This window comes from Choloepus didactylus, chromosome 1, assembly GCF_015220235.1.
Source record: "Choloepus didactylus isolate mChoDid1 chromosome 1, mChoDid1.pri, whole genome shotgun sequence".
NCBI classification, from domain to species: Eukaryota; Metazoa; Chordata; class Mammalia; order Pilosa; family Megalonychidae; genus Choloepus; species Choloepus didactylus.
In genome coordinates this window covers 46729220-46757058 of record NC_051307.1, presented here as the reverse complement: position 1 = coordinate 46757058, position 27839 = coordinate 46729220, and the positions used below count along the sequence as shown (strand labels likewise).

Below are 27839 nucleotides of genomic sequence, written 5' to 3'. Positions count from 1 at the left end.
ATGGCATTAGGGTGGATCCTAATCCAATACAACCAACACTATTATATGGAGACAAGGGTTGGACACAGAGGCGAGAACACCATGTGACGACTGAGACATGGTTTGCTGTCTGGCCATCTCTGGAAGCCAGATGAGAGACATGGAATTGATTCTCCCCTACAGACTTCAAAGGGATCATGGCCTTTCCTACACCTTGATTTCAGATTTCTAGCCTACAGAACTATGAGACAATAACATTCTATTGTTAGAAGCCACCTAGTGGTATTTGTTACAACATCCCCAAGAAACCAAGACACATGTCCTTCCATTTCCCCCCACATCTCTAGTGACCCATTTTAGTTTACAGTGCTGACATCTTCCACACCAATTGTCTTCCAATTTCTTAATGTCATAATTTTTAAAGTTGAAAAATAAGTACAATTTTAAAAATCGAACTACTAAAATAAAACTGCTATGATACTCAAAAAATGCATCCATTGAAATCTTGTTCAATATTTACCATTATCCCTTGAAAATATAAATCAACAAAATATTCTTTTCAAGTAGGAAATAATTAAATATTTTTCTCCCTTGAGTTGGCATTTCTATTGCACTTCCTCAACAAAATATTACCCTACTTTAATTTATTACTTATTTTTGAAAGACCATAATTGATCATGCTATAATAATTTTTATGCACAAAATACATAGATAAGTCAAAAATTACTCTTACGGTTTCAATCATAAATTTCTACATATTAAAAAGTAACAATTATATGAAAAAATTATTAGATCAGAATTGCTTAAGGAAACATATTTATATTACACTATAAGCAGTTATGAAGCACAAAGAATAACATTGTATTAGAAATTCATTTCTTGATGACATGGGTGGAGCTTTTAAAAATATTAAATGATGTATCCATGGATGAATTTTACTTGTGAAAGAATGATAAAGGATTTTGTTTCTATGTTTCACTTTTGTAGGCTTAAATACTGAGAAAATTTTCTTACATAAAAAAAGTAGGTACAAATTCTTGGCAGTTTTAACAGAACACAATTCATTTAATTCCTTCATAGTTATGTACCAAAAATCAAGTGATAACCAACATCAAAAATACTTTTAATCATTTTTTTTTGGCTAGCAACACAATGAAACACTACTTTAAATTTACTAAAAGTAAAGATTAGAAGCCAAATAAATTACAAAATATTTTAATAACTAATCATTTAATTTATTTACCTTCACAGTTTCTGTGAGTGTCCACAGAAGGCTTTACTTAGATTTATCAAATGAGTATTAATTTGGTCTGCTACTCTGTCCTTTATAAATATACTTTTAAACTTGCTATACTAAAAAAAAAAAAAGGAATATTGTTCATTTAAAAACATCTTTTATAATGCCATTTTGATAAAAAAAAATACCTTTTATCTTTTCACATTCTCTTCACATACCTTTGGCTAAACTCAGGAATGTAGATTTAAGTCTTTTGATTTAAGCAAAGAGTTTATGATTTCATGTAATTTGCAGAGGTAATCAGCCAAGCAGAAGTATTTTGGCTATTTTCCCTAGTTACTATGTCTTCATCTTCCTTCTTTTGCATTGCACTGGATACCTGTTTTATGTATGTATTTATTTACCTTGTATCATTAAAAACCAACAAAGACATGTGAGAATCTTAAATTCCAGTTTAATAGAAACTTTTTTATGTCCCCTGGTGAGGATTACTCCCTTGGTCACAATAATACCTCTTAAACCGGCAGATCTGGAATCAGACTTCTGGAACCTGCAGAATATTTTTAATCAGCAGAGTCCATATTTGTGGTCAGAAAATAAACACATAACAAGTATTTTCTTAGGTGCAATAGTGAGAAATACAAGCTCTACTTCTACTCCATTGTTCTCGGACTCATGTATTCTGGTTATGGGAGAAATAGCACAATATATATTACCGGTTCAGAGCATAAAGGACTGCCAATCTTGAGGTTATGTTTCCAGTAGTTACAGTAACAGGATTGAATAAGCCATTGAATAACCTTATAAAACAGGATGCTGCTATTAAAGGGGTTTATTGAGCTGCCTATTCCCCTATGTATGAACCTGAAGCATCAAGTTATAATATTATTTCTTTTTTAGAAAACAACTTTATTGGAATATATCCACAAACCATACAATTTGTACATTTAATGTGCACAATTCATTGGTTTTAATATATTCAAACATAACCACAGTTAATTTTATAACATTTTCATCATCTCAAAAATAAACTCCATCTCCATTAGTTGTGAATCCCAATCATTCCGTGCTGCTGCTCATACCAAGACTTACCCAACCATTAATATTCTTTCTGTTTCTATAGATTTTCCTTTTCTGGAGTCATATGAATGGAATCTTATATTATGTGTTCATTTGCAAATAGCTTTTTTTCATTTAGTATAATGTTGTTAAGCTTCATCTATGTTGTAGCATGTATCCTATCTTTATTCCTTTTTATGACCAAATAATATCCCATTATATGGATATGCCACATTTTGTTTATCCATTCATCTGTTGATGGATTTTATTGTTTCCACCTTTCTGCTATTATGGGTGCTGCTGCTGTGAACACTCAGATACAAGCTTTTGTGTAGACATATATTTCCATTTCATTTGGGTATATACCAAGGAATGAACTGTGTGTGATATGGTAATTTTATGTTTAATCCTTAGATGAACTGCCAGACTTTTTCCAAATTGGCTAGACTATTATATATTACCATGTGGCAACCCGTGGCCTGAGCAAAACAGGCCTGCAGATCTTTGGTGCACAGCAGTCTGTGTGACCCAGGCAGCTAAATGTTTAACCTATTGTCTTTGTAAGCCAGTAAGGAGAAAAAGGGTAAATTGAACTTAAAATGTAATTTTATGGGAAGCAGGCAGGAAGTGAGAGACTCTTAGTCTCACAAAAAGAGCAAAATGTAATTGTTCAAATGTTATACTAGTCCTTCTTGTACCAAGCCTCAGGTCAGAGTGACCTGTTCCTGCATCTATACTCCCCCACCCTTAGGAATGTTTTTGTCTAAAACCCTTATAAAAGGGCTTGCTGTTCTCTGAATCGCATGGCTGATTTTTTCCCTGTGAAAGTGGTACCTGCCCTGCAAGATAAAAGCCGTTTGAAGTCTGCCTCCCTGTGAGTAAGCCCCAAATAAAGTTCATGTTTCAGCAAATGCTGGGCATTCTCTTTGGTCTTTTGACTGGTAAAGACCCCTCGGGCTGTGACATCCCACCAGTTGTGTATTTGCATTCCAATTTTTCCATATCCTCATCAACAATTCCAGTAAAATGCCGCATAGAAGTGGCAAGAGCAACATCTTTGCTTTCTTCCTGATTTAGGGGGAAATCATTCTGTCTTTTACCATTAAGCATGATGTTATCTGTGGGTTTTTCATAGACACATTCTTCAGTTTAAGGAAGTTCCCTCTCATTCCTAGCTTTTTTGAGTGTTTTTATCATGAAAGGGTGTTGGATTTTGTCAAATGCTTTTTCTGTACGTATTGAGATTATTGGGTAATTTTGCTTTGTATTCAATTGATATGATATGTCATTTTTTTAGATGTTAAACCTATCTTGAATACCTAGGATAAATCCCACTTGGTCTTTTTATATGTTGCTGAAAATGGTTTGAAGTATTTTGTTGAGTAATTTTGTGTCCATATTCATAAGACATATGGTCTGTATTTTTCATTTTAGTATGTATTTTTCATTACTTCTGATATATTTGTCTGGTTCGGTATAAGGATAGTACTGTCCTCATAAAATGATTTCAGAAGTATTCCATATTATTCTACTTTTGCAAGAGCTTCTGAAAATTTAATATTAATTCTTCTTTAAATGTTTGGTAGAACTCAGCAGTGAGGCCATCTGGAACTTGGCTTTTCATATATAAATATAATTACCAACTCTATCTTTTCATATGTTAAACATCTATTCAGAGTGTCTAGGTCTTCTTGAGTCAATAGTTCAAGTTCTTTTCTAGGAATTTGATCATTTTATTTGTTATCTGATTTGATGTTGTACAAGTGTTCATAGTATTGCTTTCTAATTCATTTCATTATTATGAAGTCAGTAGTAATGTATCCTCCTTCATTTGTGATTCTAATAATTTGTGTCTTCCCTTTTCTTCTTTTTGGTCAGTCTGGCTAAAATTTGTCAACTGTGCTGAACTTTTCAAAGAACAAGATTTTGGTTTCATTGATTTTCCCTTTTTTTCTATCCTCTATTTCATGCATTTCTTCTCTAATTTTTATTATTTCCTTCTTCTGCTTGCTTTAACTTCAGTTTGTTCTTATTTTTGAGTACCATAAGGTAAAATGTTATGTTACTGATTTGTGATCTTTCTTCTTTCTTAATATAGATATTTATAATTATAAATTTCCCTCTAAGCACTGCTTTATATGCATTCCATAAATTTTGGTATGCTGTGTCCTTATTTCATTCATCTTAACGCATTTTCTCACCCCCCCCTTTTTTTTTTCATTTCTTTTTTGACTCATTGGTTATTTAGGGGTATGTTGTTTAATTTCCACAAATTTAAAGCTCCTTAATTTTCCTTTTACTAACTTCTGACTTCATTCCATTTTTGGATGGATAACATGTTTTTTATTATTTCCAGCATTTTAAAATTATTTAGGATTTATTTATGGACTAGCACATAGTCTATCCTGGAAAAAGTTCCATGTACACTTGAGAAGAATTTATACTCTGTTCTCATTGAGTGAAGTCTTCTATAGACGTCTATTTTATCTAGTTGGTTTATAGTATTGTTTAAGTCTTTTATTTCTTCATTGATTCTTATATTTCTTGTATCCATTACTAAAAGTATATTATCAAAATTGCCATTCATTATTGTTGAGTAGTTTATTTCTCTTTCATTACCATCAGTTTTTTCTTCTTGGACCTTTGGTGCCTGTGGTGGTTTGGAGCTATAACCCCAGAAAAAAACATGTTCTTAAACTTAACCCATTTCTGTGGTTGTAAACCTTTTTAAGTAGGACCTTTTGATGAGGTTACTTCAGATAAGGTATGGCTCAGGATGGGTCTTAATCCCATTACTTAATACCATATAAGGAAGTTCACAGAGAGTGAAAATAAGTTGCAGAAAGAGAAGCCAGAAGCTGAAACTCAACAGAACCTGGAAGACAAGGCAGAGGTGAGGAGAGGCTTCTACATACATTGCCATGTGACAGGAAAACCAAGACCAAGAATGCCAGTCTTTGGGAAGAAAGCATTGCCTTGATGAAGCCTTGATTTGGGCATCTCCTAGACTCAAAACTTTGAGCCAATAAATTCTCATTGTTTAAGACAACCATTGCATGATATTTGCTTTAGAATGAAGAAACTAAAGCAGTATTCTCTTATTAGATGCACATACTTATAGTTTTTTTCCTAAAGAATTGACCCTTTTGTCATTAGATTTCTAGTAACTTTTTTCTATTAAATTCTATTTTGATTGCTATTAGTATAGACACTCTAGCTTTCCATTGGTTGCTGTTTTCATATCTTTCTCCAGTTATTGCTTTTATCTGTGTCCTTGAAACTAAAGTGTGTTTCATGATGCTGACATATAGTTGCATCATGTTATTTAATCCATTTGACAGTGTCTATTTTTTAATTGGCTTATTCAATTTGTTCATATTTAATGTTATTGAAAATTGGATTTCCATCTGACATTTCACTTTTGCATTTATTTTTTTTATATTTCTTGTGTATGTTTGTTCATATATTTCTCCTTTACTGCTTTCTTTGTAATGAGTGAATGTTTTCTAATGTAGCATTTTAAATTCATTGATATTTTCCCTATTTTTAAAGTTATATTTTAGTAATTGCTCTAGAATTTGCCATATATATCTTATCAGAATAAGCTTTAGATTTATACTAGCCTAATTTCAGTGATATATAGAAATACATATTGCTCTATTATAGCTTTATATGTAGCTCTATTCTCTTTCCCACTTTGTGGTTTTATTGTTATACATATTGCATCATTAATGTTACAAACCCCAAAAACACTGTTATTATTACTGTACAATCTGTAATCATTTCCTTAGCTTATTACAGCTTTATTCCCTGTGCTCACTTTGTGCTCTTACTTGAAAATATGTTACACATTTATTCCATTTCTGTAAGTTAGAGGCCCAAAATTACACTACACACATATTATTTTACATAATTTTTTTTTAAATCAGTTAGAAGAAAGGGGAAAAATATGCAACAATAGTCTCCTTTATAATTACATAATTACCTTGAACAGTGCTCTTTCTTCAAGTGGGTTTATATTACCTTCTGGGGTCGCTTGCTTTCAGACTGAAGATTTCCCTTAGTATTTCTTGCAAAGTTTGTCTACTCTTAACAAATTCTCTCAGTTTTTGTTTTTCTATAGAAGTCTTTATTCTACCTTCATATTTGAATGACAGCTTTGCTGGATATAGCGTTCTTGATTGAAAGCATTTTCTTTGATACCTTTGAATATGTTTTCCCACTGACTTTTGGCCTCCATTATTTTGCTGAGAAATCAGTTGTTGATCGTAATGTTTCCCTTGCAAGTGATGAATTGTTTTCTCTTGCTGCTTTCCAGATATTCTCCTTGTTGTTGAGTTCTGGCATTTTACTTCAATGTATTTATTTGTAGGTATCATATTCTAACTGGGGTTCACTGAGCTTTTTGAATATTATATTATTGCTTTTTAAATAATTTGGGGAGGTTCTGTCATTATTTGTTTAAATATTGTTTCTACACCATTCTCTGTCTCCTCTCCTTCTGGTAGTGCTGTCATGCCTGAAGTCATCTATGATTTTTGTAATTTCAACATGGTTACTGATAGTGGCAAGAAATGCAATTAGCAATGGTGGTAGCCATGTCAGGTATCATTCAAGGAGGACATGTTCTTGAGCTGCTTCTTAACCTACATACTACCACCATGGCTATTTTTTTCATGAATTTTTGGCCAGGGAAAGAAGGGACTGATAGCTTCAGATCAAGTCATCTTGTGCACATGATTATTGAGATACTTCTCACTGGCTTCTTCATTTGTATGCCCCCAAATTATCATTTTCTGGGATTCTTATTAAAGGTCCATCCACATATCATTGTATAAACCCTCTGATCTCATGAACAGTTGTTCCTTTTTGTTTGTTTGTCCTCTATCAGGAAACATCAGTGAGCCAAGTTTATTTGACATAATAGGAAGGGCTTTGTTCCATATTTCTAGGGAAGAATTTTGTAATTATCCCATTGAGGTTTGTCAGTGTTTCTGTTTGTTTCGGTTATGTAGATAAAGTGCACAGCTAATTCATTGCTAGGGAATGGATGATCAATAAGCCACTGTACCAGACCATTCTGAACACCACTTTGGTGCTCCTGCATATTACAACAACCATGTCCTTTTGTTCTGCTTGTTAAGTACTGCTAATTAGTGTTTACCACCCTGAGGACCTATTCAAACAGCAGCATCACCCACTTTCATCACTAATATGTGGAAGAGATCCACAAGGGTGATTTTCAGAAATGCTTACTCAATGCTCACCAGTTATTTCAATAGCACCTAATGAAGTGAAGTATCTTCTCTAGCCTTTATTTATATTCATTTGTGATATCACATATCATATGTGATAAAACCTTGAAAATGTGTCTATCCTTCTAAACCTCTAACATCTTCTTCTACATTGTGCAAGGCAAAGTCAAATTCATGGATATTTGGCTGTGTAGTTTAATACTCTGATTTCACCATCTTGAAATTCTTTATAGTTATAACTTTGAAGATGCTTTGTTTAAGCAAAGCCCAATGGGAAGATGGAGCATTCATGTGAACAAAGGAGATATGTGCAATGTGGGTATGTGCAGTCCCTTGTCCTTGCTTCATCTGCATATAGCATTTGTGATGTCCCATGGGCAAGGAGACTCACAATTTCAGGGGATTCAGCAAGAATCAAAGAAAATGCACAGCAAGGTTTACAACTATGACTAAGTAAGCTAGGGTGCAGACAGAACTGAGAGGCCACACATTCTATTCAAACCAGAGCTTCTTGCAATTGCAGAAAGAAGGAATGGTGTTCTAAGTAATATGAATGATTAAAGAAGTCTATCCCATCCTTTATTAGTTTCTTATTTCCCTGTTTGGCCATCCACTCATACTGAAAATATCATAAAAGGAAAGGAAAATATAGGGCAACCTATAGATTTTTTACAATTCAGTCCTTCCTTACTCATCAGTAAACTGAAGATAGTGTTGGTAGATTATGCTCACATCAAGAAGTGAAATAAAAGCAGTTGAGTTAATCTTGTGAAACATTTCTTTTCTTCTGATAAAATGAAATACATATACTGATGAGCTACAAAAAATATGAATTGTGGAATTTCAGTGTTCTATAAGAATTAAATGCTCTTACATGTGCACATAAAGCTAGCATTTTGTAATATAAAAATGAACTACATAATCCATGCTAATAATTTAAAATTTTAAATAGCAAATACAAAATGCCATGACAAGTCAAGTCAATAGAGACTTGGAAAGAAAAGTGGGAGTTTCCATATTTTAGTACTTTAACAGCATGTTTTTCCTGCTTTTTGAACAGGGGTATTTGCATTTTCACTTTGCCTTGCACTCCACAAATTATGTAGCAGGTCTTGCACAAAAGCATTTCTTGGATCTCAATGCCATTCAGAATAGTCCGTTATTGAGTCCAGGTTCCAGTCAAAACAAACCACAAAGGAAATGATTAGAAACATACTCAGCTAGTTCCAAAATTAATTCAAATGAGATTGTTAAATTTATCATAATGATAAATTAAGCCTAATCTAGTTCATATGGTCTCCTTTCATGACCTAATGAGGTTAATATTCATTCCCATGTATATTTCCTAGAATTTTTCTGACTTCAATTTATATATTGATATGGTATTTATGTATTATTGGTAGTCCTTCAGTGTAATTCTTCTTTTCCCAGTTTTGATTTTGTGATCCAAGGAATATAAAATCTGCCTTTAATCCTAAATCTAGAACCTTAAGAAGTCTTTACAATGCGTTCAAACAAAATAAGAAAATACTCATCAGACAGAAAAGTGTTGTTTCATGGGAAAAGGGATGCTGAGTGAGCTTTGGAAGTTTGGAGTACTGAAGTCATTATGATCTTTCCTCTATCACCAGTCCAATTATTCTTGTCCCAATGTTTCTCAATCAATACTCTACTTCTACAGCCTGGCAGTCCTGGTGATCTCAAGTAGAATGTTGGCACCAAGAGTTACCATAACCGGTGGTGACTGGGGCAGCCAACAGGGAGGGGAGGGGCTGTAGGGGGTGGCCTGATGGAACCTGCCCCGAATGGGGAGTGGCGGTGACTCCAGGGGCCGGGACCAGAGCTTTCCGAGCTTTGGTTAAACCTCCTGGGGCCCCATCTGCCGGCGGCCACAAGTTTGTGATGCTCGCTGCTGCCGATGCCCCGGCTGCCATCTCCTTCTCCTGGGCTGCCACCTTCTTTTCCTCCTCCTCCTGAGATGGTGTGATGACATACCTGGCTGCTGCCTCCTCCTGGGCTGGCCTGGCGGTGTCTTGTCCCTTCGCAGAGCCACCTCCTCGTTCTTCCTCAGGCACCATAGGCAGCACAACCTCCAAGATGTCCAATGAAGTGGTCTGCCAGGAAGTCAGTCATGCCGGGAGCTGATACACAGCCTCAGGTATGAAATGACAATGGAATTTGTGTTAACTGCATTAAAGTTTTGAGAAACACTCTAAGTGAACATAAACTTCATTGGCTTTCGCAAGTACAGTCTGCAGGAAGATCTGCTAGAGCCAGTATTGCACCTCATGTAGGATATATGAACTGTGGATCTTGTGCTACCCATGCTTACAAACAAGTGGATCTGTCTATTACCCAGAGAATTTTCATCCTTGGGTCTTCCCATTATGTGTGTCTCTCTCTATGTGTACTTTCCAGTGTGAATATATATATATATATATATATATATATATATATATATATATATGTATACACACAGGACATCTTTGTATGACTTTTGTATTGACCAAAAGATTTACAGAGAACTATGGAAGACAGGAATGCTTGAGTGCATGTCTTTGCAGACAGAAGAAGATGAACACAGTATTGAAATGCATTTGCCTTACACAGCTAAAGCCATGGAAATCCATACAGACGAGTTTCCCATTATTCCTGTACTGGTTGGAGCTCTGAGTGAGTCAAAAGAACAGGCATTTGGAAAACTCTTCAGTAAATATCTAGCAGATCCTAGTAATCTCTTGTGGTTTCTTCTGATTTCTGCCATTGGAGTCAAAGGCTCTGTTACAGTTACTGTGATGAATCCCAGGAGATTTATAGATCTATATAAAACGGGTATGAGTATTATAGAACAATTAGACCCCATATCTTTTAGCAATTACTTGAAGAAATACCATAATACAATATGTGGAAGACATCTCATTGAGGTGTTATTAAATGCTGTCAGAGTTCCAGAAGAATGGAAAGAATATGAACTTTTCCTTTTTGAATTAGGCCCAGTCAAGCCAATGTAGAAACTAGCAAGACAATTAAGTGAGCTATGCAGCTGGAGCATTCACAGTCCTCTGAAGCTCTGAATCCTCAGGGATGCCACCTGCACATATTCGTACTCTGTCTGGGTCCCAGCCTAGCCCTTAGAAACATACTGTTCCCGTTTTGGGGGAATTCTGAAACCTCAAACTGATAGAACTTTCTTCTCTTCTTTTCTAGTAGGTGTAGTCCTTCCTTAATTTCAACTCAATAAAAAATGCTTTATTGTTTAGAGCAGTGGAAGGAAGGCAGGCATCAAAATATTTTGATCAAAAAAGATGACAATATAAAGCCCCAGTTGTGGCAGAGCTATTTGAAAGTAACCTGTAAAGCATTTACCATATCCTAAATTTGTACTCTTTGCAGGCTTGTACACGTAAGTTCTGCTTTCAGAATAGTTTTGTAAATTGTACACAAAGATGGGTGGAAGCTTTTTAATAAAGAAATTGCATTTATAAATGATCTGTATTAGATTATACAATTACAGTACAAAGACAATTACTGTACCTGTGTTGTACAACAGATATCTTCTATTTCAGTTGCTAATAAAGGGCTTCACAACTTAAAAATAAATAAATAAATAAAAATAAAAAGGTTACTGTAATGCGTGTGTTATTTACCCCGGCCTTCATGAAAATATGGAATACTGTATATAATGGGGGCAGGGAAGAATATGTTTTATACTCAGGTGATCAACTGGGATTTCTCTTGATTGGGTGTAACTGTAAATGGGTGTAGAGCATCCACTGCCTGCTAAGAGTAGGGGAATCAGGGTAGGGTAGACATGAATTTGCTATCTACTTCTCTCTTCAAGGAAGTATGTTCTACCTGGTTGAAGGAAGTATCATCAGCAAACAGCTTCTAGCTGTTGTTTTCTTCAATGCTGACTTCAGCTGCATAGACTCACTTCTACCAAGGTCACACCTTCACAGGGAAGCCTGAATCTGATGGCTGACTAAAGCGTAAGAATAGAGGTCTGGCAATTTTGTCCTGACAAGGGATAATTCTGAGAGCCAGTATTTGTTTCAGAACTCACTGCCAGGTTATCAGGCCCACACTGCATTTTTTCCTCTGCCTAAGTCAGCTTCGTCTTCCCTCATTCCCAAGTATTGATCCTAATTAACAAACCTGCACTCCAAACTTCTACTCAACTTCTGTTTCCAAACAACCCATCCTATGGCCCAGGATACCTGACTCATCATGGATAAAACTATGATTCACTCCAATAGGCAAACTACTTTTTTTCAGCAGAAGTACTGGCAAGGAATCTAGGATGGGTGATGTAGGAGGGCAATGATGAATATCATATGGCCTCAGGACCAACTGCCGCATCAAGAAGGCTATAGATCTTCCCACTGACACTCCTCTTAGGTTGCTTCACAATTTTTTCCCTACTACTAAAATGTGATAGTGGAATTCCTTTTGTACACATCCATCATGTGATTATGGAAGAGGAAGAATAATCATACAAAGAAGAATTTGGGGGGTAACTTGAAAAGAATTTTTAATGGCTTCATATAATGAGAGGAGAAATAAATGGTTTATTCACTATACTTGACCACGGAAGAATTGTGGTCTATAAATATTCGGTTTTAGTTTGTCATGAATTTATTAAATTTGTTTTATTAATTACAAATTAACAAAACTTGAACGGCCATAGCAACTAGATCTGTTAACAGGGTGCCCAAAGTAATTTGTAACACCATAGCAAAAAAGAAGTATGTAAAACTTTTGGAAATTTAACAGAAGTTCTGGTAGAAAAGCAATGTTCTTGAGGCATATTCTTAAATTAGGCAAAGTATTTCCATCTTTATGGATTTTTGAGTTTCCAAAACATGTTGTTTGGAAAAAATAAAAGGATGTAAAATATACTTTTTTTTTTTCCTGAAGTTAAAATACATTCAGGGGTTTCTTAGTGTAGCACATGCTCCAGAAAAAAAACAATGGATTATCTTTCAAGAGTAACACAGTCTGAATGACCTTTGCTTGGAAATTTGAATGATCACTCTTTTAAACAGCATGGATGTTGATACAGTGTTCTCCCACCTGGTAGTGTGTTAACCAGGATGATTCATCCACTTAATCTTTCATTATTAATCATTTATATATTCAAACATTTGCCCAATAATTGTTTATTTACTACTCACTATGCCCTGGGCACTATTATAGGTGTGAAAATATATGGGGAAAAAAAAAAGAAAACTGTAACCTGTTTCTTCTAGAATTAGTCTTTTAAAGGATTTCCTCAATTATATTGTTTTACTAATAAAATACTTTTATAAGTGATTTATAGAAAGGACAATTATTTAAAAAAATCCAACATCATACTTTTTTTTCTTTTGTATACACCAGAAAACAAGGCATTGTATATTCACAAGTAATATGTTCACTCTTCAACTCTAGCTAGATTTAACTGTTTCAAAGAAGTTTGCTATACTGGCTATTGTATCTTTAGTTCTTAGACTAGAATTAGGAGAATCATTTCTGAATTCCTGCTCTATGGGATAAAGTGGCAGCTAATCCAGGCTTCCTGTCTGCTTTTTGATTACTGTATTCATAACATTTAGGTATAAATACATATGCTTTTCTCACTAAATATAGGCTACATTAAAGATACACTTCAAAATGACATACCAAGAAGACCACTCCATTTATCTCAATTACTTTCAGAAACAGCTTGATTGGTAAAGAAAAAGAACTCTGGAATAGATAAACCCAATTCCTGAGTAATATCCATTTTATTCCCTTCATACACAAGAAGGTATAAGTAAAACAAGGGCAAAGTCTATCAAATGAAAGGCAGAGAGATGCCTTCCAGCATGACAGAGTGTGGTGCTATGCTGATCTTCAAGAGGGAAAATGCTGGCATTGACCCCAGAGAGTAATCTGAATCCATAAAAACATGAAAAGTGCAATGGTAAAGAAAGTTATGTAATAGCAAAAGAAACACTTTCTTTACTGAGTTAAGAAGCAATTATATAAAATAACATTTTCATAAAGCATTGTTCAAGATATGATGAATAAAATGTAATAGCTTAATAAAAGAACAAAGAAGAGGTTTGGAAACAAAGCAGTAATAGGTTAAGGAATGATTAGAGATAATAAAATAGTAATCACAGCAATGTGTTTTTGGATTCACATCATTAAAAGATGTACTATATATACCAATAAGACCACAAAAGGGGGGAATGAGATTAAAACAATACAGGAGTAAATTTGTATTTAACACTAGAGTTATATTCAGAGTATAAATCTGAAGCTGATTCTTATAAGTTAAGATGTATACTGTAAACTTTAGATCAACTACATACAAAAAATATAACCTCAAAAATATAGCGAAAAAAATCATTAAAGGAATTAACATGCTACATTAAAAATGTATTCCCTAATGTAAAGAAAAAAAAAAAAACAGAACAAAACACAATAAGGGAAGAATAGAGGGGGAAAAGGGTCCTATAGACAGGAAAAAGTTTAATGGCAGACATAAATCCAACTATATAAATAACAACATTAAACGTAAATGGATTAAACAATCCAGTCAAAATGTAGTGATTGGACAACTGGAAAAAAGATCCAACTATGCCATCTACAGGAGATAAAACTTAGATTCAAAGACACAAATAGATTAAAAGTAAAAGACTAGTGGGGAGAGAGGGAAGATGGCGGCATAGAGAGGAGTGGAAGTTAAGTAGTCCCCCTGGAACAACTGAAAAAAAACAGAAACAGCTAGTGAATGATCCAGAATAACTGTGGGGGTGGGGGGCAATTGAGACCATCCACTCATCATACACCAACCTGAATTGGGAGGAATTCCTGAGATCACAGCATAAAATCTCTAAGTAAAACCTGTGGATCCAAGTCGTGAGACCCCCTCCCCCATAGCCCAAGCTGCAAAGCCTCGTGGTGCCAGAGAGAAGCTCTCTTCCAGCAAGTAAATATAGCTCAGCTGAGCTCCAACTGGGGTTTTAAGTAGCGAGTGTAAACTGTTCACTACAGGTACGAATCCCCCAAAAATAGAGGCTTTGGGTGACAACTGACCTTGGAGAGCCAGAAGGTCACCTTGGACTAGGTTTGAAGGGGCCTATCTGTTTCTTTTTTGGCTTAGTGGAGAAAGCCCCAGCCATTTTCAGTTCCCAGTGCTGTGACTAAGAGAAGGGTGGAGATAGCACAAGCAGAGAGAGAAAGACCATTGAAATGCTAATGACCTCCCACTAGAGGGTCTATCTTCTCCAAGAGGAAAGGGGTGGGACCCTTTACATTCAGAACCAGACCCCAGAGCCTGGGGGAACACGGCAATGCCTCCTCACAACAGTCAAGAATTATAGGCTAAAAAGGGGAAAAAAGCGCACTACTTGCAGCCATCTCCCCAGTGGATGGGGGCACTCCTGCCCGGGGCTGAACCCACAACACAGAGCTGTGCCAAGAAACCCAGTGTGACAGGGAGTCTTTCCTGCAGCACTGCTCACACGCCACAATATCCACCGTGGACAGTGGCCTTTAATACACCCACAGCTGATTGTCCCGGAGCTGGGACGGTAGAGCTATGCGAAAGGGGGAAGATAACGTGTTCCATTCAACCATCTTTGAAGCAGGCTGGGAATGCCTCTGCACAGACCAGCATCCCAGGGCTTCTCTGGAGGCCGGCATGCACTTGTTACATGGCACGGCTCTCCCTCCCTCAGCAGAGGTCCTGGAAGAGCACAGCAGGGAAGGGGGAACCACTTGGAAATCGCAGGGAACCTACACCAATACCAAGGATTTTTGGGTCAGTGGCAGAGAACAGCCTTAAATCTCCAGGAACACCTGGGAGGTTTGATTATTAAAGCTGCCCTTCCTCTCTAACCACTCAGATGCACACTCCTTATTTGGGGCAGACAGCACTGACAGCACACCCAAATTAAGTGCACTGAGTGGACCCCACGGGGGTCAGATCCCCACACACCACAAAGACAGGGTTGGAGAGAGCTGACTTGAGGGGAATTGGTGACTCATGGATGCCATCTGCTGGTTGGTTGGAAAGAGTGTACACCACCAAGCTGCAATTCTGACAAAGATCAAGTAAAGCAAATGCCAAGAGGCCAAAAACAACAGAAAATCTTAAAGCTTATGATACAAGCAGATGATATGGAGAACCCAAACCTAAACACCCAAATCAAAAGATCAAAAGACACACAGTACTTGGCGCAATTAATCAAAGAACTACGGACAGGCAATGAAAGCATGGCACAGGTTGTAAAGGACATGAAGAAGAGCATGGCACGGGATATGAAAGACATAAAGAAGATCCTAGAAGATCATAAAGAAGATACTGCAAGAGTAAATAAAAAAATAGAAGATCTTAAGGAAGTTAAAGAAACTATAGGCTAAATTAAAAAGACTCTAGATACTCATAGTACAAGATTAGAGGAAGTTGAACAACAACTCAGCCTCCTCGAGGACCACAGAACAGAAAATGAAAGAACAAAAGAAAGAATGAGGAAAAAAATTGAAAAAATAGAAATGGATCTCGGGGATACGATAGATAAAATAAAATGTCCAAATTTAAGACTCACTGGTGTCCTAGAAGGGGAAGAGAAAGGTAAAGGTCTAGAAAGAGTACTCAAAGAAATTGTTGAGGAAAACTTCCCAAACCTTCTCACAATATGAATACACAAAGCATAAATGCCCAGCAAATTCCAAATAGAATAAATCCAAATAAACCCACTCCAAGACATATTCTGATCAGACTGTCAAATACTGAAGAGAAGAAGCAAGTTCTGAAAGCAGCAAGAGAAAAGCAATTCACCACATACAAAGGAAACAACATAAGACTAAGTAGTGTCTACTCAGCGGCCACCAGGGAGGCGAGAAGGCAGTGGCATGACATTTAAAATTCTGAGAGAGAAAAATTTCCAACCAAGAATACTTTATCCAGCAAAACTCTCCTTTAAATTTGAGAGAGAGCTGAAATTTTTCACAGAGAAACAAATACTGAGAGATTTTGCTAATAAAACACCTTCCCTACTTCAGATACTAAAGGGAGCCCTACTGACAGAGAAACCAAGGAGAGAGAGAGAGAGAGAGAGAGAGAATTTTAACAGACATATACAGAATATTACATCCCCGGTCACTGGGACACACATTCTTCTCTAGTGATCACGGATCTTTCTCCAGAATGGACCATATGCTGGGACATAAAAACAAGCCTCAATAAAATTTAAAAAAAAAATCAATTTGTTCAAAGCACAATCTCTGACCACAATGGAATACAAATAGAAGTCAATAACCATCAGAGACTTGGAGAATTCACAAACACCTGGAGGATAAAAATGAGGGGGAGATGAAAACATTCCCAGATAATCAAAAGCTGAGGGACTTCATCACCAGTAATCAGTCCTATAAAATGCTAAAGGGAGTTGAGAAGGCTGAAAGGAAGGGACACTAAACAATTGACTGAAACTACATGAGGAAATAAAGATTTCCAGCAAAGATCACATGGTAAATATAAATACCAATACTACTGTATTTTTTATTTATAACTCCACTATTTACTTCCTACAGGATCTAAAATACATAAACTGTAATGATAAAAAAAAGCCTCTGTTTAGGGCTGTAGGAAAATGGTGACTGGGGAGCAGAGACATGGATTGAGCTATGTGAAGTTGCCGCAAGATGACTTCTGTGATGATGGTGCTCAGAAGGCGATTGAACTTCTTTTATGACATCCATGGTGTGAAACATGCAGGAGTCACAAATAGCATTGTTTTAAAAGCACCCTTATTAGTTGGCATTGAAGATTCACTCAAAGACAGCTCTTAAAACCTTTTATTCCATTGTTCCTGTAAGATTTTCTTTGGTTTCCATCTATGCTTCCCTGGCTGCTGTGGGAAGTCACTTCTACCTTTCCAGTGACAAAATGGTGTGCTACCTCTTAAAAACAATAGCCATCCATGGTAAACCCTTCTGAGATGGATATTCACAATGTACCCCTATCAGAAAAGATTGGAGAGCTCAAAGAGAAGATAATATTAACATATACTCGCTTAAATTCACTAATGAAGCTTCTGAAGGTAGGGATTCCCGACCAATACAAGCCAAAAAACTGATCCAGGACCAAATCTTCAGTATCCAATTCAGGATTTATTGTGTATCTTCAACAATAGGTGCTGCTTGATCATTTCTCAAGAATGGGTGGCTCAAGAATGGGGGGGGGGGGGGCATGTGGTTTATTATGTTTACTTCCAGGCTGATTTCCCAAATGATTTGTGAAACTGTTACTAGAAAATGAGAAACTAAGGAGCTTTTTGTTCAGGTTTCATAGCTATTTGCCTTAAGAACTTAGATTCTTATCAATTTCATATTTGTTTCTAAGAATAATTATGCATGTAAATTTTGGGATTAGAAGGTAATATTTCATTTGTGCTATGATCAACAAACACATGGTTGGTTTGAAAACAGAGCTGGAGTTGACTACCATTCTTCCTACATGGAGCAATATTATATGAATACTGATAAATCATTTGTTTCTCATGTAAAATATATATTCTACAGATAATATTCAATAAATTGACTTGTTAAAATGTATCTCTCTCTTTTATGTATCTGTGTTTAACAGTGTGATAATGAAAGGAATGATAAAATATATTAAACATTCACTGAAATGCTGTTTTCTCATTTTTTAATAAAAAGCCTCTTCTGAGAGATTTCAGATAGAGTCAAGAAATCATTCTGTAGGTTATTCTTATGCATTATATAGATATCCCTTTTTAGTTCTTAGTGTATTGGAATAGCTAGAGGGAAATACCTGAAATTGTTGAACTGCAATCCAGTAGCCTTGATTCTTGAAGATGATTGTATAACTATATAGCTTACACTGCGTGACCATGTGATTGTGAAACTTTGTGGCTCCCACTCCCCTTATCCAGTATACAGACAAATGAGCATAAAACTGAGGACAAAAAGTAAATGAATAATAGGGAAGGATGGGGGTATGGGATGTTTTGGCTGTTCTTTTTTACTTCTATTTTTATTCTTACTCTTTTTGTGTGTAGTAATGAAGATGTTCAGAAATTAATTGTGGTGATGAATGCACAACTATATAATGGTACTATGAACAATTGATTGTACACTGTGGATGATTATGTGGTTTGTGAATATATCTCAATAAGATTGAATAAAAATAAAAAAAGTAAAAGACTAATGTTACATATAGCAATAAATATATCATAGAAACAGCTGGAGAAGTTATAATAATATCAGACAAAATAGAATTTAAAATTTAATTCATGCAGAATACCGAAGTTATTATATACAAAACAGACTTTATATGTTACTAGAGGTAAAGAGGGTCACTTCCCAATGATAAAAAGATGACTCCGTCAATAATACAAAGCAAATAGAAACATATGCACATGATAGCAGAGCATGAAAATAGATGAAGACAAACTGATAGAAATGAAGGAACAAATAGACAATTCAACAATAATAGTTGTACTTCAATGCTTCACTTTCAATAAGGAATAGAAAATATAGACAAAATATCATGAGGAAATAGAAGAATGAAAACACTACAAATGAATTAGCTATGATAGACAGCTATAGATGACTCCAACTAACAAGAACAGAATATGAAATCTTCAGTGTACATGGAACATTCTCCACAATAGACCATATGATAGAGCAGAACTCAAATCTCAACAACTTTAAATGGATAGAATTAAAACAAATTATTACCTCCAACTATAATAGAATGAACTTAGAAATCAATAGCAGGAAAAGACTGGGAGAAACATAAATATGCGGAAATTAGACAGCATACATCTAAATAACCAAGGGGACAAACAAGAAATAAAAATAGAAATCCAAAAATATTTTGAAATGAATAAAAATGACACAACACTCTAAAACTTATGGTTAGAATTTAAAGCAGTACTTACACAGAAATTTATTACCAAAATGCCTGTATTAGGAAAGAAGAAAAAAAATCACATAAATAACTTTACTTTCCAACATATGACACTGTAAAAAGAAGAGAAAACTAAACCTAAAGCAAGTAAAAGGAATGAAATAATAGACTATATCAGAAATTAATGAAATTAATGAAATAATACTTGAAAATCTAGAGAAATCATGGTGAAAGTTGCTTCTTTTAAAAGATCAACAAAATGACAAATATTTAGCTAGATGTACCAAGAGGAAAGAAAGAAGACTTAAAATATTAGAATCATAAATGAAAGAAAGAGTATCATCATCAATGCCATGGCAATTAAAATAATTATAAATGAATACTAAGAACTACTGTAGGCCAATAAATTATGCAACTTACATGAAATGGAATAATTCCTAGAAAATTGCCAACTCTAAAACTGACTTAAAAAATAAACCATCTCAGTAGAATTATAACAAGTGAAAAAATCAAATTAGTTAACAAACAATTACCCACCAAGAAAAGTCCAAACTCAGATGGCTTTACAACTGAATTTTAACAAACATTTAAAAAAAATTAATACTAAATCTTCAGAAACTCTTGCAAAAAATAGAAGAGAACAAAACACTTTGAAATCATTTTAGGAGACAAGTAGTACCCCAATACCAACTAGACAAAAACATCATAAGAAAAATAGAGAGAGCCCATGTGTCCTATAAATATGGATGCAAAATTATTCAACAAAATACTATGAAACCATATCCAGCAAATAGAAAGAATTATGCTTTGTCTTAGTTTGTCAAACTGCTATGACAAATACCATAAAATGGATTGGCTTACACAATGGGAATTTCTTGGCTCATGTTTTTGAGGCTAGGAGCAATCCAAAATTGAGGCATCAAGTAGGCAATGCTTTCTCCCAAGATCTGTAACACTCTGGTGCTAGCTTCCAGAGAGCCTTGGAATTCCTTGACTTGTAGCAATGCATTCTCCTTTCTTTTCTGGATTCTGATGACTTTCAGGCTCCTGCTCCTCTCCATGATTTTCTCTATGTCTGAATTCTTTCTCCTTATAAAGGACTCCACCATTACAGACTAAGACCCAGCCTCTTTCATTTGGGCCACACTTTAAGATAAAATGATATCTTCAAGAAGTGTTATCTCCAATGGGTTCACAGCTACAGGAATGTGGAACAAGATTAAGTACATGTCCATATTGGTGTATGTAATTCAATGTATCACATACACTATGATCAACTGGGATTTGTCCCTGGTGTGCAAAGTTGGTCTTACATATGAAAATCAATTACTGTAATATACCATATCAATAGACTAAAAGATATCACATGATCATCTCAATAGATGCAGAATAATAATTGGATAAAGCCAATACACTTTCATGATGAAAACTCTCAAGTAACTTGGTATAAAAGGGAATTTCTTGAACTTGGTAAAGGGTATTGTTCTGGTTTGCTAATGCTGCTATTATGCAAAATACCAGAAGTGGATTGGCTTTTATAGAGGGATTTTATTTAGTTACACAGTTACAGCCTTAAGGCAATAAAATGTCCATAAAATGCATCAACAATCAGGTACCTTCAGTGAAGGATGGCCATTGGTGTATGGAAAACCTCTGTTAGCTGGGAAGGCATGTGGCTGGTGTCTGCTGTGGAGTACTGGTTTCAAGATGGCTTTCTCTAAAATGTCAGTGTCAGCTTACAAAGGCCATCTTAAAAATGTGACTCTCAGCTGCAGCTCCTCTTCAAACGGTCACTCTCAGTTGATCTGAGGTCCTCTCTCCATGACCTCCTTTACACAACTCCAGTGATCCAATTAACACCCACCCTGAATGGGCGGGGTAACATCTCCATGGAAATTATCCTATCAAATGCTGTACTCACAGTTGATTGAGTAACATCTCCATGGAAGCAATCAAAGGATTCCGATATAATCAATACAGATAAGTCCGCCCCCACAAAATTGCATCAAAGATAATGGTGTTTTGGAGGACATAATACATCCAAACTGGCACATTCCACCCCCTGGAACCCAAAATGACATGATCTTTCCATATAAAAAATACATTCATCCCCTCACAATATCACAGAAGCTTTAATCATTTCAGTAACAATAGGGGAAGTACAAGATCCCATCAAAATCAGTCACAGGCATGGTCTGTCCAAAAGCAGAATTTCCCTCTAGCTGTGGACCTGTGAATCTCAGAACAAGTCATCTGCTTCCAATATAAAAAGAAGGGAGAGTCATAGGATAAACATTCCCAATTACTTAAGGAGAAACTGAAAGGAAAACAGGGTTAACAGGATCAAAACAGTTCCTAAAACCTGCAGGGCAAGCTTCATTAGATTTCAAAATGTGAGAGTCATTAATAAAACAGTGTTGTATCCTTGGAGCTTGAGACAGCCCTTTACTCTCTAAACATAGGAATGAGTGCTCCAACATATCCACATGTTGGGGAGACCATCTTCTCGGCCCCACCCTCCCTAAACATTGGGGTGCCACTTGGACTCTGCCTTGCTGCCTCTCTGGAGCAAAGGCTCTCCCTTCTCCAAACAGTGGGGTGGTGGCCAGGCTCTCCCCAATCCCTGAGAAATGTGCTCCACCCTCTCTTGGGCCTGGGGTGGCAGCACTCCTCCTAGCATTGAGGCGGAGGGCCCATGCTCTGCCTATGGGGCAAACTCACCCTTTCCATGTGCATGGGCTGCTCCACTCTCCCAGCCTGAGACCTCCTGACTCCATACCTCAATCTCCACGGCTCTGTCTTTGAAGAAATTTTTCTGTCAATTTGTTCCTTTTCTATTCCCTCCAGTCCAGACTGGCAGTGGCTCTGTCTATACAGATGTGGCAAAAATATTGTTGGTTTGGCATGAAGTTTACATAGGTTAAAACCTTCAGACAATAGGACTTTCCATATAATCCTTTCTGGATAACACCATCTCCAATCCTGGCTTGTATTGAAATGGTGGTTGGGTTCCATGTTTGGTTAAATCCTCATGTGGGGCTGTAGCCTTTAGAGTTTCACTTCCTGGAAGCCTGGAATTTTCCAAACTATCAGTTTCTGGTTTCTTTGTTCCCAAGAGTTCATTTCTTAGCTTATCTCTGTCTTGTCACATTTTATTATAAGCTGCAAGGAGAAGCCAGGCTGCATTTTTGATATTGAGTTTCAAAATCTCCTCAGCTAAATATCTCAGCTCATCACTTTCAAATTATGCCTTCTATCTGATACCAGGACACAATTTTGCCAAATTCTCTGCCACTTTAAAACAAGGATCACCGTTCTTCCAGTTTGCAATGACACATTCATCATTTCTGTTCAAGACCTTATCATAAGTATCTTGAGAATTCATATTTCCACAATAGTCTCTTCAAAGCAGTCTAGGCCTTTTCTTTCAGGCTCCTCACAATTCTTCCAGAATCTTCCCTTTATCCATTTAAAAAGCCATTCCAACATGTTTGGTATTTGCAAGCTCAGCAGCACCCACTTCTCTGATATCTATGGCACATGTGTCTATGAAAAACCAAAAGCTAAAATGATGCTTAATAGTGAAAGATTAGATGATTTTTCCCTATGATAAGAAACAAGGCAAGGATGTCCTCTCTTGCCACTTATGTCCAACCTTGTACTGAGGGTTCTGGCAATGGCAACTAAGCAAGAAAAAGAAATTTAAAAAACACACCCAGGCATCAAGGGAAGGAGTGAAGGAGACAGCATGATTTTCTATATAGAAAATCTTGAGAAATGCACTAAAAAGTATTTTAAACCAAGAGATGAGCTAAATTGTAGGATGTAAGATCAATATGCAAAAATCAAATGTATACTATATACATCCAATGAACAATAAGAAATTAAGGAAATAAGTACGTTCACATTAGCATCAAAAAGGAGAAAATGTTTAGGAAGAAATTTTACAAAAGGAGTGAAAAACTTACACATTGAAAAGTATAAAGAAATATGTAATTGAGAGAAAATAAGAATCTAAATAAATGGAAAGAAACCCCAAGTTCAAGGATCAGAAGAATTAACATTGTTAAATGGAAATACTCTCCAAATTGATTGACAGATTTAGCACAATTTATCAAAGATCCTAAATATAAAGGCTAAAACTTTAATTTTTTAGAAGAAATAACAGTGGTAAGTCTTCATGACCTTGGATTTGACAAAGAGCTCTGTTGCACAAGCAACAGAAGAAAAATAGATAAATAGATCAATTGTTTCACCAAAGTTAAAAATGTGTTTCAAAGGACACAATGAAGAATATGAAAAGTCAATAACTTAATGGGAGAAATATTTGCAAAGTGCAAATCTTATAAGGGGCTTGTACCTAAAATACATAAGAACTTTTGCAAGTGAATAATATAAAGACAAAATACAATTAAAAATGGGAAAATCTGAGTAGATGTTTCTCAGAAAAATATATATAAATAGTTAACAACCAAAAGAAAAGATGCTTGACATCATTAGTCATTAGGGAAATGAAAAACAAAAATGTGTGCTGCCATTTCACACCCATTGGAATGGTTTGAATAAAAAAATGAGGTAAAGCTGAAAGCATAGAGAGGTGTGGAATTTAATTAGTCCTCTAGAGCAACTAGTAAATAATCATGAACAACTACTAAATAGTTGGAAGCACCATTGGGGGACATCCATGACTGAACACACATTGTACATCAGCCTGGAATGGGTGAAACAGCTGAGATCGCAGCATATAACTGTAAGTAAAACTCCCTATACTGTGGAGCTGGTGCCCCTCCCCTACCAGCATGGCAGGCTGAGGTGAAACATCCCCTGTGGAAAAAACAAGCAGGTTACCTGGAGGGATAGAAAGTAACTCAACCGAGCTCCAACTGCAGTTTTCATTAACAAATTTGGACTACTGAATACAAGCTACAAGCACAGATAAACCCAGAGCAAGCAGAAAAGTACTGTGAGTCACTCCCAGCAGAAAAGAGGTGGGGCTGATGGAATACAAATAAAAACAGAAGCTTTTGGCAATGGCTGAGCTCAGATACTGGAAAATGGCTGTGTTCCAAGAAAAGGAGCACAGAGAACTGGGTACCAACATTGGTCAGCCAGTGAAACTGGAGTACTGGGGACTGGCTCTGAGAAGGGGCTTTCTCTATTTTTACCTTTTTGTTTTCTCTCACCCTACATAGCTCATTAGAGAAAGCCTCAGGCATTTTCAATTTTCAGCCATCAGCACTGACCCCAGCAAGGGTGGAGTTAACAGTCAGAGAGACAAAGGAGGATTTCAAGTAAAGATGATAACTCCAAAAAGGGTGTATCTTACCTAAGTAAAGGGGGGTGGGCCCAGATAAAGTGGTTGCCCTCTCAGAGAATTCAGATCCCAGGACTGGGGGGGTGGGGCTGTAAACCAAAAGCAACTTAAGCTTGGCTTCTGACACCATCAGCCCCTGGCCAGAATAGGGTCCACTGAGAAATAAAAGGGCCACAACTCTTTATACAGTGGGGAGCTATGAGCTGACAAGAACCACCTGTTGGGCAGGATAGGAAAAGCACAGAATCTAGAGGCCTCACGGGAAAGTCTCAAAATCTGTTGCATCTCACCCTCAGGGAAAACTGATACTGAATACATCCTCTTCCTGAGACTTGGGCCCATCTGTTCTGGGAAAATCTGATTGGGGTAATCAAGGAAGCCAGATACCTAGACAACAAAAAATTAAGAATTCACATTAGGAAAAATGAAGATATGGCCCAGTCAAAGGAACAAACTTACACTTCAACTGAGTTACAGGAATTGAAATAACTAATTATTAATTGAACAAATCTCCTAAATCAATTCAAAAAATCAAATCAGTGTGTTGAGGGAAGTTATGGCAAAAGAGATGAAGGATATAAAAAAGACATTGTGTGAACATAAGGAAGAGCTCAACAGTTTGAAAAAAAAACTGGCAGAACTTATGGAAATGAAAGGCACAATAAAAGTGATGAAAAACACAATGGAGACATGCAACAACAGACTTGAAGAGGCAGAATAAAAGATTCATGAAATGGAGGACAAGATCTCTGAAATACTACACATAAAAGAACAGATAGGGAGAAGAATGGAATAATATGAGCAGTGTATCAGGGAACTGAATGACAACATGAAGTGCATGAATGTACATGTCATGGGTGTCTCAGAAGGAGAAGAGGAGAAAGGGGTAGAAACAATAATGGAGGAAATAATCAATGAAAATTTTCCATCTCTTATGAAAGACATAAAATTACAGATCCAAGAAGTGCAGCATACCCCAAACAGACTAGATCTGAATTGAACTATGCCAAGACACTTAATAATTATATTATCAAATGTCAAAAATAAAGAGAGAATTATGAAAGCAGCAAAAGAAAAGTGATCCATCACATAAAAGGGAAGCTCGATAAGACCGTGTATGGATTTCTCAGTAGAAGCCATGGAGGCAAGAAGGCAGTGGTGTGATATGTTTAAGACACTGAAAGAGAAAAACTATGAACCAAGAAATCTATATCTGGCAAAACCGTCCTTCAAAAATTAGGGAGAGTTTAAAATACTCTCAGACAAAAAGACAGTGAGATAGTTTGTGAACAGGTTACCTGCTTTACAAGAAATACTAAAGGAAGTACTACAGACAGATAGGAAAAGACAGGAGAGAGAAGTTTGGAGCACAATAATGGGTGATGGTAGCACAATAATGTAAGTACACTGAACAAAAATGACTGTGAGTATGGTTGAAAGAGGAAGGTTAGGGGCATGTAGGACACCAGAAGGAAAGATAAAAGATAAAGACTGGGACTATTTAACTATGTGAAACCTATAGCAGTAAATGATTGTGATAAAATGTACACATATGTTTTTACATGAAGATGAACAAATGGCTGCCAATTTTGCAAGGTGTTAAAAATGGGGTGATACTGGGGAAAAATGCAATGAATGCAAACTAAAGTCTATAATTAACAGTAACATTGTCATATGCTTCCATTAATTGTCAGAGGCAATATACTAAAGCTAAATGTCTATAAGAGGAGGTATAAGGGAAGGTTATGGGATTCTTGGCCTTGGTGTTGTCTGACTTTTTTACTGTTTTTATTTTAATTTTATTGTTTCTTTTGTTGCTTTTTAGTTGTCTTTTTTCCCCTTTACTTTTTTTTTCTTTACATAGATGGTGGTGGTAAATGCATAACTATGTGACTCCACCATTACAGATTAAGACCCAGCCTCTTTCATTTGGGCCACACTTTAAGATAAAATGATACCTTCAAGAAGTGTTATCTCCAATGGGTTCACAGCTACAGGAATGTGGAACAAGATTAAGTACATGTCCATATTGGTGCACGTAATTCAACCATTGATTGTTACTTAGGATGGAATGTATGGTGGGTGAATAAAATCATCTAAAAATAAACAAGGGAATACAAGTGCTGGAGAAGATGTGGATATAGGGATGTACCTAATCACCATTGGTGAGGAAGTTAAATGGTGCAGCCAATTTGGAGAGAAGTGTGGTGGCTCCACAGGAAGCTGAGCATGGGGTTGCCATATGGTTGGGCAACTCGATTATTGGGTATATATTTGGAAGAACTGAAAAGAGGCACATGAATGGACATTTCCACAGTGGGGTTTATGGTGTCAGTATTCATGATTTGCAGAAGATAGAGATGACCTAAGGATACATCGACTGATGAATGAAATGGTGAACTGTAGTGTATACATACAATGGAATACTGAGCTGCTACAAAGAGTGAAATTGTGAAGTGAGAGGACATTGAGGACAGTATGTTGAGTGAGCTAAACCAGAAATAGAAAGAAAAACATTATAATGCCTCATTAATATGAACTAACTTTAATGTACAATCTCTGAGAATTGAACCTGAGAGCATAGTTTCTCAGGGGAAGGCTTATTGTAAAGGTTTCTAGATTGTAAGCTCTTATATCAGTTACATCTATTCCTGAGTTTTAATTGTTATTTCTAAATTCTGAGATGCTGAATTCTTTACACATAACCTGGTTGGCCCTTGGAACTTTGGGTATCCCTGAGACACCTGGGACTTAGAGCCAGAATTTGGCAGTTATGAATGTCAGCATTAACCCTTATAGCAAATGTTAAGGAGTCTGAAAAAGGAGATCAGACTTCAATTAGAGATATGAACAAAATGGACTTGGTTAGGACTATAGGATGATAATGATGATATTTTTAAAACTTCAGCTTCTCTGTGAGACCAAAGGAAAGATGTTTATTAGGTGCAAAATCTGTATTTTTTTTTTTGTAACACACTATACAATTTAACTTTTATGGTCAGTTTATTCAAACAACATAATTAAATGGATATATGAATATGGAGTGAAATGTGGTTAGTTTCTAAAGGTTAGTGTGGAGCCCCA

The 27839-nt window shown here is 36.1% G+C and overlaps 1 pseudogene; it reads left to right on the top strand.

Annotated features, from left to right (window-relative positions):
- The first annotated feature begins 9627 nt into the window (after window positions 1–9627).
- Window positions 9628–10596, top strand: LOC119508264 (annotated as a pseudogene).
- The last annotated feature ends 17243 nt before the right edge of the window (window positions 10597–27839 follow it).